The 9,542-nt window shown below is 33.7% G+C and overlaps 1 long non-coding RNA gene and 1 other non-coding gene across 2 annotated transcripts; one reads left to right on the plus strand and one right to left on the minus strand.

The window, feature by feature from the left end:
• Positions 1 to 1,693: 1,693 nt before the first annotated feature.
• On the minus strand, positions 1,694 to 2,617 carry LOC116027879. Its single transcript, XR_004100012.1, has 2 exons — positions 2,132 to 2,617; positions 1,694 to 2,055 (listed from the first exon to the last, which is right to left on the minus strand). It is a non-coding gene; the product is annotated as an uncharacterized LOC116027879 (long non-coding RNA).
• A 5,893-nt stretch (positions 2,618 to 8,510) lies between these two features.
• On the plus strand, positions 8,511 to 8,613 carry LOC116028131. The gene has a single exon (XR_004100079.1). It is a non-coding gene; the product is annotated as a U6 spliceosomal RNA (small nuclear RNA).
• Positions 8,614 to 9,542: the final 929 nt, after the last annotated feature.

Below are 9,542 nucleotides of genomic sequence, written 5' to 3' on the forward strand. Positions count from 1 at the left end.
ATTAGTTGTTAGTTGATAGCTGTTTGGTATAATTTCTTTTCTCAAAAAGTTAATTGAAAAAGTTTCTTTGAGCAGATTTTTGAATTTTAGCATTTTTGAGTTACAAAAAGTTGATTAATCAAATACTTATATTAATTTTTTAATCAAGTCAAATAGCTAATAGTGGTCAAATAAATCAAAAATTGACTGATAAGTTAACTATTTTGCCAAACAAGGCCAAATTTTTTTGAGTTAATTCTATTTTAGGTCTTAGATTTATAGGTGGCAGTTCACTTTTAGGCCCTGTTTGGTAAATAATCAGCCTATCAGCCAATTTTGGCTTATTTGACCACCATTAGTTGTTTGATTAATAAGCTTTTTCTAACTCCAAAATGCTAAAATTTAAAAGGCTACTCAAAGCAGCCTTTTCAATTAGCTTTTTGATAAAAGAAATTATACCAAACAGCTATCAGCTAATTAACAGCTAATCTATCAAACAACTTTCTACAATCAACTAATGTTATCAACAAATCATACTTTCTAACCCAAACAGCCAACACAATCAGCTAACAGCCATTTACCAAACAGGGCCTTAGTCTTTTTTTAAATCATAATATCCTCATTTGGTCCTAGTATTATTGTGTCATGACTTTTTTGGTCCTCCATCAATAAAATCGTCAAAATATTGTTAAATACAAAGGCATTTCGATCTTTTTCATACAAAATGGGTTGACCCTGATACATTTTTATGTTTATTTTTAAAAAAAATTATAATTAAAGACCGAAATGCTTTTGTATTTAAGGCATTATTTAAACTATTTTGTTAATAAAGGACTAAAAATGATCCTACCACAATAATAATAGGACCGATGACCGAATATGAATGTTCTGATAAAAAAGACTAATAGTGGACTACCACCTTTAAATCTAGAACAAAAAATGGAATTAATTCTTTTTTTTTTTTAATTGAGTGATGAGAGAAGCCTGCAACGCTTAGATTATCTATAATTGAATGACTTCAAATCAAGAAAGTTAATAAGTCACTCTAGTTGAAAATCGAACTGGTAAGTTTAACTTTGTAATTACTAGCTAATCAATAGTCAGACCAATTTAATTGAGTTGCCCCTATTAATTTTTAGAATTGATATATCAAGAGGGTATTAAATAAATAAATAATTGTTGAGCTCATCCTTGTATCATATATTACATAATCGATAAATTGACATTTGCGGAATAATAATCATACACCCAAAGACCAAATCATGAAGACTTATCCAAATAGATGAATTTATGACCTTGTTACGGTCAATAATTGATATTAATTTAATCCTTTTGTGTGGGGATAGGGAAATTTGGGTAAGTTCAGTTTATGTGCATTAGTTCGAGGTAATCACACTAGTTAAGATGATTTTGTGCGGCATTAAAAGAGTCTTGACAAGAATATATAAAACTTGGTCCACCCACTACGTTATATATATATATATATATATGCCATTCTTATCATCTTTATAAGAAAAAAAATCCGCGGGCCAGGCTAGGATTGCAATCCTAGCCCGCGAGCCTAACGGGCTGGCCAGCAAAAGCCCACAAAAAATTAGGCACGTGGTGGGCAGACCGTCCCGCTTTGACAATACTATCTGTATGGCATAATAATGTGCACTGTATAACATAACAATGTGCTTTGGAAGAAGGAACAATGTGCACTGTATGTCATAACAATGTGCATTGGAAGAAGCAACAATGTGCGCTGGAAGGCAAAAAAAAAAAAACTTACTTACACAAAATCACAATAATGCCACCGATTTTTTTTTCTTTTTAGAGTCAATTCCTTTTTTGGTCCTAGACTTATGGTGGCAAAGACAATTTTAGTCCTCCATAAAAAAATTGATCAATTTATGGACACACTTATTGTGACGAGGACAATTTTGATCCTCCGTCTGTATTTCCGTTAGATGACCATATGAGAAGGGGGTAATTGCGTCATTTCATGATATCTCATCCTCTTTTTTCCATCCTTGAATGTTTTGTTCTTAATTCCATATTTGACCATTAATTTAGGAAGTCATTAACAAGCTACTGTAAAGAAAAGGGCACCACATAAATAGGTAATAAATTACAGGAAGTAAATAATGGTGAGAGAGAGAGAGCGTACAGTTGGTGCAGGTGGGGGAGGAAAAGGAGAAGGAGTGGTGGAAACGCAGCGGAGAGAAGTTGAGGGAAGATCGGCGGCGGCGTTGGCTACGCATCCTCTTCCTAAGCTGAGCATTGAAGGCAGTGGGGAGCCGTAGAATTATTAAGGGAGTTGAATCCCCCCAATCCCATGGCTAAAAAGCTTAATCGATCAACAGAGACCTCGATAATCTCCATCGTCACCACCGCGGCCAATTGAAGAAGCAGCAGCAACGCAACAAGGTTAGTTGGATCTCTCCTCCACCTCCTCTGTTTCAGGGCAGGGTAGGGCGAGTGAAGTTGGGAGGTAGAAATTATGAGGAATTGCGGGGATGTGGATGAGTTTTCCGATCGAAATCTGTCGTCGTCCCAACTGGCGGGTGTTATTTTGCTCACTGAAATCGCCTATTTTAAGCTGCGAGGTGTTCGATGAAATGCCAAGGAGAGTTGAGGGGGTAATGCTTGAATTGAAAGAGATGCCAAGGAGAGTTGAGGGGGTAATGCTTGAATTGAAAGAGATATTGGTGTTGTTGTTGTTAGTGGTGCTTGAATTGAAAGAGATATTGGTGTTGTTGTTGTTAGTGGTGGAAGAAGCCGCCACTGTTTTGTTGCAGAAGGCGATGGTGGAGGGAGCTCGACTCTGGTTCGCACACGGTCGTTATCGCCGAAAACAGGGGAAGTCGCTGCTGGTGGTTAGTGGAGCTGTTGCCAGGGTTGTCGGAGTCTCGCCACTGCTCGCTAAGAAACCATCACCGTAGCCCCCAAACACACTCCAAGCCGTCGTCGTCGCACAAGAGGAGAAGGGAGTTCGCCGTCGTCCTGTATTGCCGCCAAAGCTTCTGCTGTTGGCCGAGAGGGAAGCGAGGAAGATGAAGATGGAGGCCAAAAGAAAGGAAACTCAATTTGGGGAAAGAATTAAATTGAATTTTGTTGAATTGACAGAAATACCCATCATTTAGACGGTCAACTAACCAGAAAATAGACGGAGGACTAAAATTGTCCCCGTCACAATAAGTGTATCTATAAATTGGTCAATTTTTTTATGGAGGACTAAAATTGTCTTTGCCATTATAAGTCTAGGACCAAAAAAGGAATTGACTCTTCTTTTTAAGTTTCCAATTTGGACCCTTGATTTGGACTCAATCTACGGATATAATTACATCATATTTCTCACCTAAGGCAATTGTTTTACATGATTTTATATATATACATATAAATATATATATATATATATATATATATATATATATATATATCATTGTTTGATAATTAAATTATTTTATTCTAAAAATAACATATTTCTCTTATGTTCATTTTGTGAACTAAACATATCGTAGCGTGATCTAGTATTTGCATTGTAGACACTGAAATTTTGAAGCATAATTATTGTGTTCTATACTTTCTCAAACATTTTCAACTTAAAGAATCTAAGCTCCCTACTACCGGAGTTAAAACCTATGACTACCTATTTTGGAAGGATAAACAGGATGCCATCACACTATATAGTAGTTGACTTTTAAATATTAATATATTTAAATACATTTTGGATAATATTGATATTATCTAATTTATTTAATTAGATAATATCAAAAGAGTTTGAATATATCAAAACTCTTTCTATCCTACAAAACATCCTGGATAACATGTTACATTCATTCTATAATAAAAATTAAATATAGAATGTTTATTCCTTAATTTTGAATTATTTTTCATATTTAAATCTATTTTCATATCATTCTTAAACTTAATATAATTATTGAACAAATTATGAATAATCCAATCCAATCCAGGTGGTTAGGGGGATTGGCAGCTGAATACCAGATCAGAGCAATAATGAAGTCAACGGGTAGAGTATCTTAAAAGCATCTTTCTTATAAAATGAACTTAATTTAGGGTAAAGAAACTTAGGGCCAAGACAATGACAACAGTTGTCTGAATATGAAGTTTTTGTCATGGTCTTCAATGGGCTTGGGACTAAAAAGATACAAACAAAGTTAACAATTTATTAATTTGAGAAGATAACAGAAATTACGTATGTAATGTCATCCAATAATGGCAACACTACAGATAGAGTTTGCATATATAATTTTATTTGTCTAAAATATATTATATTGCATCAACTAATTTTAAATGGCTAAATAAAAAATAAATTTAAATTTTAAAAAAACAAGGAGAAGACCTGGAAGACCTAATGCCCCCTTAGGGTTTCTCTAATCTCTCTTTTCTCTAATCTCTCTCGTCTTTGGTTATGAACGCGGCCGCCGTCTCCGTGAAGCAAGCGGATCGGAGGCGGCGTCCCATCGTCTTCCCCTGCTGCCATCTCCACCTCAGACAGCGTCCGCCCTTCATTGTCTTCTCTGTTTTTTCACTATTTTTCCTCCATCTCCACGGTTACCGATCGTTTCTCTCTCATTTTCGCATTGTTGTTTTCGTTTGCTTTGATTTACTGTTTTAATTTTGTTTGCAATTTATGTGTTTTTCCTCTCGTTGTTTTGACGAGTTTCTTCCTCTCGTTTACTTTGGCGAGTTCTTTTTCATAAAGCGTGAAACGATAAAACTAGTCATGACGTATGTGAATCTCATCCTGGGTGACAAACATGACAATGAAAAAGAGACTCCTCTGAACCATGATATGCAGTTCAACCCGATGGAGATATTGTCAATGGATAGAATAATGGAAATAGATACTCAGGTCGTGTGCAAGTCTATTCAACCAGTTTCAGTCTTGGGTACATTTGACCAAATAATTAAAGAAGCTTTAAGTTCATCCAAAGAATTCAGCTTCAAATTTGTAAAACAGTCTGCGAATCAAGTTTTCTGTAGCCATTGCTAGGGAAGTTGTTTCTATGTCTGACTGTAAGGAATGTTTGGCCATTCCATCGATCTTTATTGTAAACGTTTCTGCCTATGATTAATGAATTAGCTCCTTTATTTTCAAAACAAAAAAATTTAAATGGCTAGTTTGAAAACTCGAAAAAATATTTTTAAAAGTTATTGTTTCGTGTAATACGCATTATGTTTAGAGAAAAAATGACATATTTTGACGGAAAATGTTTTTCTAGATTTTTACTTAAAAACATTTTTCATATCTCTTTCTCACTCTCAATTCTCTCTCTCACACGTGATGTCAAATGGAATGGTTGGTCTGCTATTGTTATTTCAACTGAGTTGGACTAACCTAGTTAAAATATTGGTTAGAGCGAGTGTGACTGCCAAGCCAACTAATAAAAATCTTGACCCAACTCAACCCATATAAGTCGTTATATCATGGACCATGTTCCAAAAACGGCACCATTTCTTTAAGTAAAGAAACAGCTACCGTCACAACTTAACGGAGCTCCGTAAATGAAACTACAATTTATCTCAAATGATACTGCCTCACATTTGTTTTTATATTATCAAATGAAACTGTAGTTATGTTGAAAGGGCATTGTAGTGTATATAAAATGAAATTGAATAACAGCTTCACATATTTGAGTGTATATTGTCCAATCAAACTGTAATTATATCGAAACGATACTGTAGTTGTGTTGAAAAGAAACTACAATGTATATAAAATAAAATTGAATAACAGTTTCACATATTTGAGTGTATAATGTTGAATGAAACTGTAGTTATATCGAAATGATATTGTAGTTGTGTTGTAATGAAACTATAATGTATATAAAATTAAACTGAATAATAGTTTCACACTTTCACTATCACATATTTGAGTGTATAATATATGTCGAATGAAACTGTAGTTTTATTGAAAAGAAATTGCAGTGTATATAAAATGAAACTGCAACATGTTACAAATATAGAGCTATATATATATATATATATATATATATATATATATATATATATATACACATAGAGTTAGAATCATATGAGATCACTTGTTTAGGTAAGATCGTGAGATCAGATCTTGTGCATCCATTTAATAATTTAATGGTCTAGATTGATTTAAGATGCTAAGTTGAAGTGTGTGCGAACGGTAATAAAATGTGTGCGAATAGTGATTAAGTGTGTAAGGACGGTGATTAAACGTGTGCAAATGGTGATTAAATGTGTGCGAACGGTGATTGATGTACAAGATTTGATCTCAAAATTTTTTAATGGTCTAGATTGATTAAGATTCCAAGTTGAAGTGTGTTTTAATGGTCTAGATTGATTAAGATTCCAAGTTGAAGTGTGTGCTAATGGTCTAGATTGATTAAGATTCCAAGTTGAAGTGTGTGCAAACGGTGATTAAATGTGTGCGAACGAAGTGTGTGTGTCAATCAATCTAGACCATTAAAAAGTATTACATGGATGCACAAGATGTGATCTCACGATCTTACCTAAGCAAGTGGTCTCACTGGAACCCTACCCTATATATATATATATATATATATATATATATATATATATATATATATATATATATATATATATATGAGATCACTTGTTTAGGTAAGATCGTGAGATAAGATCTTGTGCGTCCATGTAATAATTTAATGGTCTAGATTGATTTAAGATTCTAAGTTGAAGTGTGTGCGAACAGTGATTAAATGTGTGCAAACGGTGATTAAATGTGTATGAACGGTGATTAAGTGTGAGCGAACAGTGATTAAATGTGTGCGAATGGAGTGGGTGTGTCAAACAATCTATACCATTAAAATTTTTTAGATTGATTTACAAGATTTGATATCAAAATTTTTAATAGTCTAGATTGATTAATATTCCAAGTTGAAGTGTGTGCGAATGGTGATTAAATGTGTGCGAACGGAGTGTGTGTCAATAAATCTAGACCATTAAAAAATATTACATAGATGCACAAGATCTGATTTCACGATATTACCTAAATAAGTGATCTCACTGGAACCCTACCATATATGTGTGTGTACACACATGTATATATATATATATATATATACACATACATACATCTATAGTTAATAGTTTTATGTTTAGAGTTCAAAGCTAAAAGCAGGGATGATTTTCCATGTTAGACAAACCATTATAATTGGAAATGAGGATTAAGGAAAAGGTAACTTGCAATTAGAAAATTTTATATAATTCAGATTTCCCTTCCTTGGATACTGTGCATGTACTTTGTTAGGTGAGTAGCTATATGGGTGCTAATAAGGATTTGTCTAAGGAGAATGCTAAAACGAGAGTGTAAAAATTTTCCCTCTTTTGTTAGGGGTTTCTCATTTTGAGTCATCTAAAAGGAGTAAGTGGATTATTCAAGTGGGGTGGAGGGGACAGTTAAGCATTTATTGGCTTAGTCTTATATTTTCTATTGAGGTTTGTTATTTGTATTTGACAAGGGATTAAAATTAATGGATCTTTTAAAGATTTATTGCTTGGTTTGAATTGTTACAGGGGAATCTATAAGTGTTGGAAAACTAGTGCTTTATCAAGATGTTTGTTGATAAGTTATAGAATCCTTGTATGGTTGTAAAGAAAAATAGTCTGCTTTCATGCTTGCCTGTGTTGACTCTCATACTTTGCATTTGTTTGCTTCACTCTGTCCCGAGGTTTGTGCCTCTCATACAGCTATTATTTGTGATAATCCTAAACGCTCATTTGGATTCTTGTAATCTGCATTAAATCAAAAGTGTCAAGAGTAATTTTGTCATTACGCCCACTTCTCTATTTGATACTTAACTATTTTACTTTTATTCTTTTGTGTTTCTCTTGAACAAGCATTTTCTTTTTTCAAGGTACACATGAAGAATTTAGCAACTTAAAGCATCCATACAACACTCAAAATAAAAATCTGATCTACCGCACGGAAGCTGCACGGAGAAACCCAGAAACTTCCGGCAACGGCCATGCTCTCTCCTAAAGGAAGAACACAAGATATCAAATAAGAGAAAAAAAAAATCTTAGTGGATAAGCAAAGAAATCTGAGCAACAAATTAGGCCAAGATTCTGTTGTAGGACCAACTACAACTTCAGAACAAATTTCAAAGTCTGTATTGTTTGATTGCAACCTTCGGAGTTGGGAGTTGAAGAATCAGTAGCATCACAGAAGCAGCAGAGGCATTTCCAGTTGACAAAATTCATTCCGTGAACTAAACATGTTCTTAGAGAGTTAAATGATGAAGGATATATGTTGACAAATATAATTGCACAAGAAAAGAAAACTACATAAATAAATATAATATAATACGTAGTATAATGTTTGAAAGAAATGGAGAAAATATTTATTTTATACACATTTGGGAATAAATGGATTGGCAAATTTGGTCTGGGCCTTCAATCCTTAATGGGCCTCTATACGGAATAATAGTCTTCATGAGTAATCACTTTTCCCTGAGCAGCTCCCACATCGGGCGATGAACCAGCTCTCTTCCAGTCCACATAATCCGCCATTGAAGAACAAGATCGTCCCCTCGGGGACATCCGATAAAATTGGAACGATACAGAGAAGATTAGCATGGCCCCTGCGCAAGAATGACACGCACAAATCGAGAAATGGTCCAAATTTTTTTCCTCTCCTGTCCAATTTTGCTAGGCTGCTTTTAAATTTAAATTTTGGATTCCCTTAAATTTTTAGGGTTTTCCTGTGAAATTTTGCTAAGCTGCTTTTGAATTTGGGATTTCCTTAAATATTTAGGGTTTAATACTGAGTGGAAATTTATTGTGCTATTTCTTTGGAGAAGTTTCTGGCTTTTTCTTTCTACTTTGGCTACAATGAACACTGGTTCATCATCAATACCATTCTTAGCAGATTCCCAAGCCAAAGCTTGTATTCCTTGCATTCCTTGGAGTTCAATATTCAAAATTAAGTAGTATTCTACAAAACAAAAAAGTCCACATCCATTTTCCTATAACACAAATGAATTACAATGATGATATTAATTTCTCTAAGCAGAAAAAATTTCAAAATTTAAAGAACCCTAAGTTTCTATTGTCGATTCAAAAAAATTTAGACACTCACGAATTGTGCATAATGGAACTTACAACGCACATTTACAATACAAAGATGACTTGTATTGCAACTTGTAATGGCAATTTGATGTCCTTTGAGATGGTGAAAAAGATCTCGAGTGGCACGAAAAGGGGATCAACTAACTAATTAGTATAATATACATTTGGCTACTCAAAGGATCTAATTGCACCCTTTTTTTTTTTAGATTCAATAGCCTGGTTACATTTTTGTGTTCAATTCGATAACCAATTTGAACCTTCTTTCATTATTATTTACACTTTTTTATTTCTATTCTTAAATTTTAACACCAAACTTAAGAGCCATATTCTGCATCAAGATGGACTAAACATCATAGTATTTGCAATCTAGGCATGAACCTCCTGCTAAAATTGAATTTGCAAAGCTTGGCCAACAATTTATCTGCAAAATTCAACACATACAAAACATATAAATAGTCCAATAGCTTCTTTTTTTTTTTTTTTTTTTT

The sequence above is a fragment of the Ipomoea triloba genome, chromosome 8 (genome assembly GCF_003576645.1).
Source record: "Ipomoea triloba cultivar NCNSP0323 chromosome 8, ASM357664v1".
NCBI lineage: Eukaryota > Viridiplantae > Streptophyta > Magnoliopsida > Solanales > Convolvulaceae > Ipomoea > Ipomoea triloba.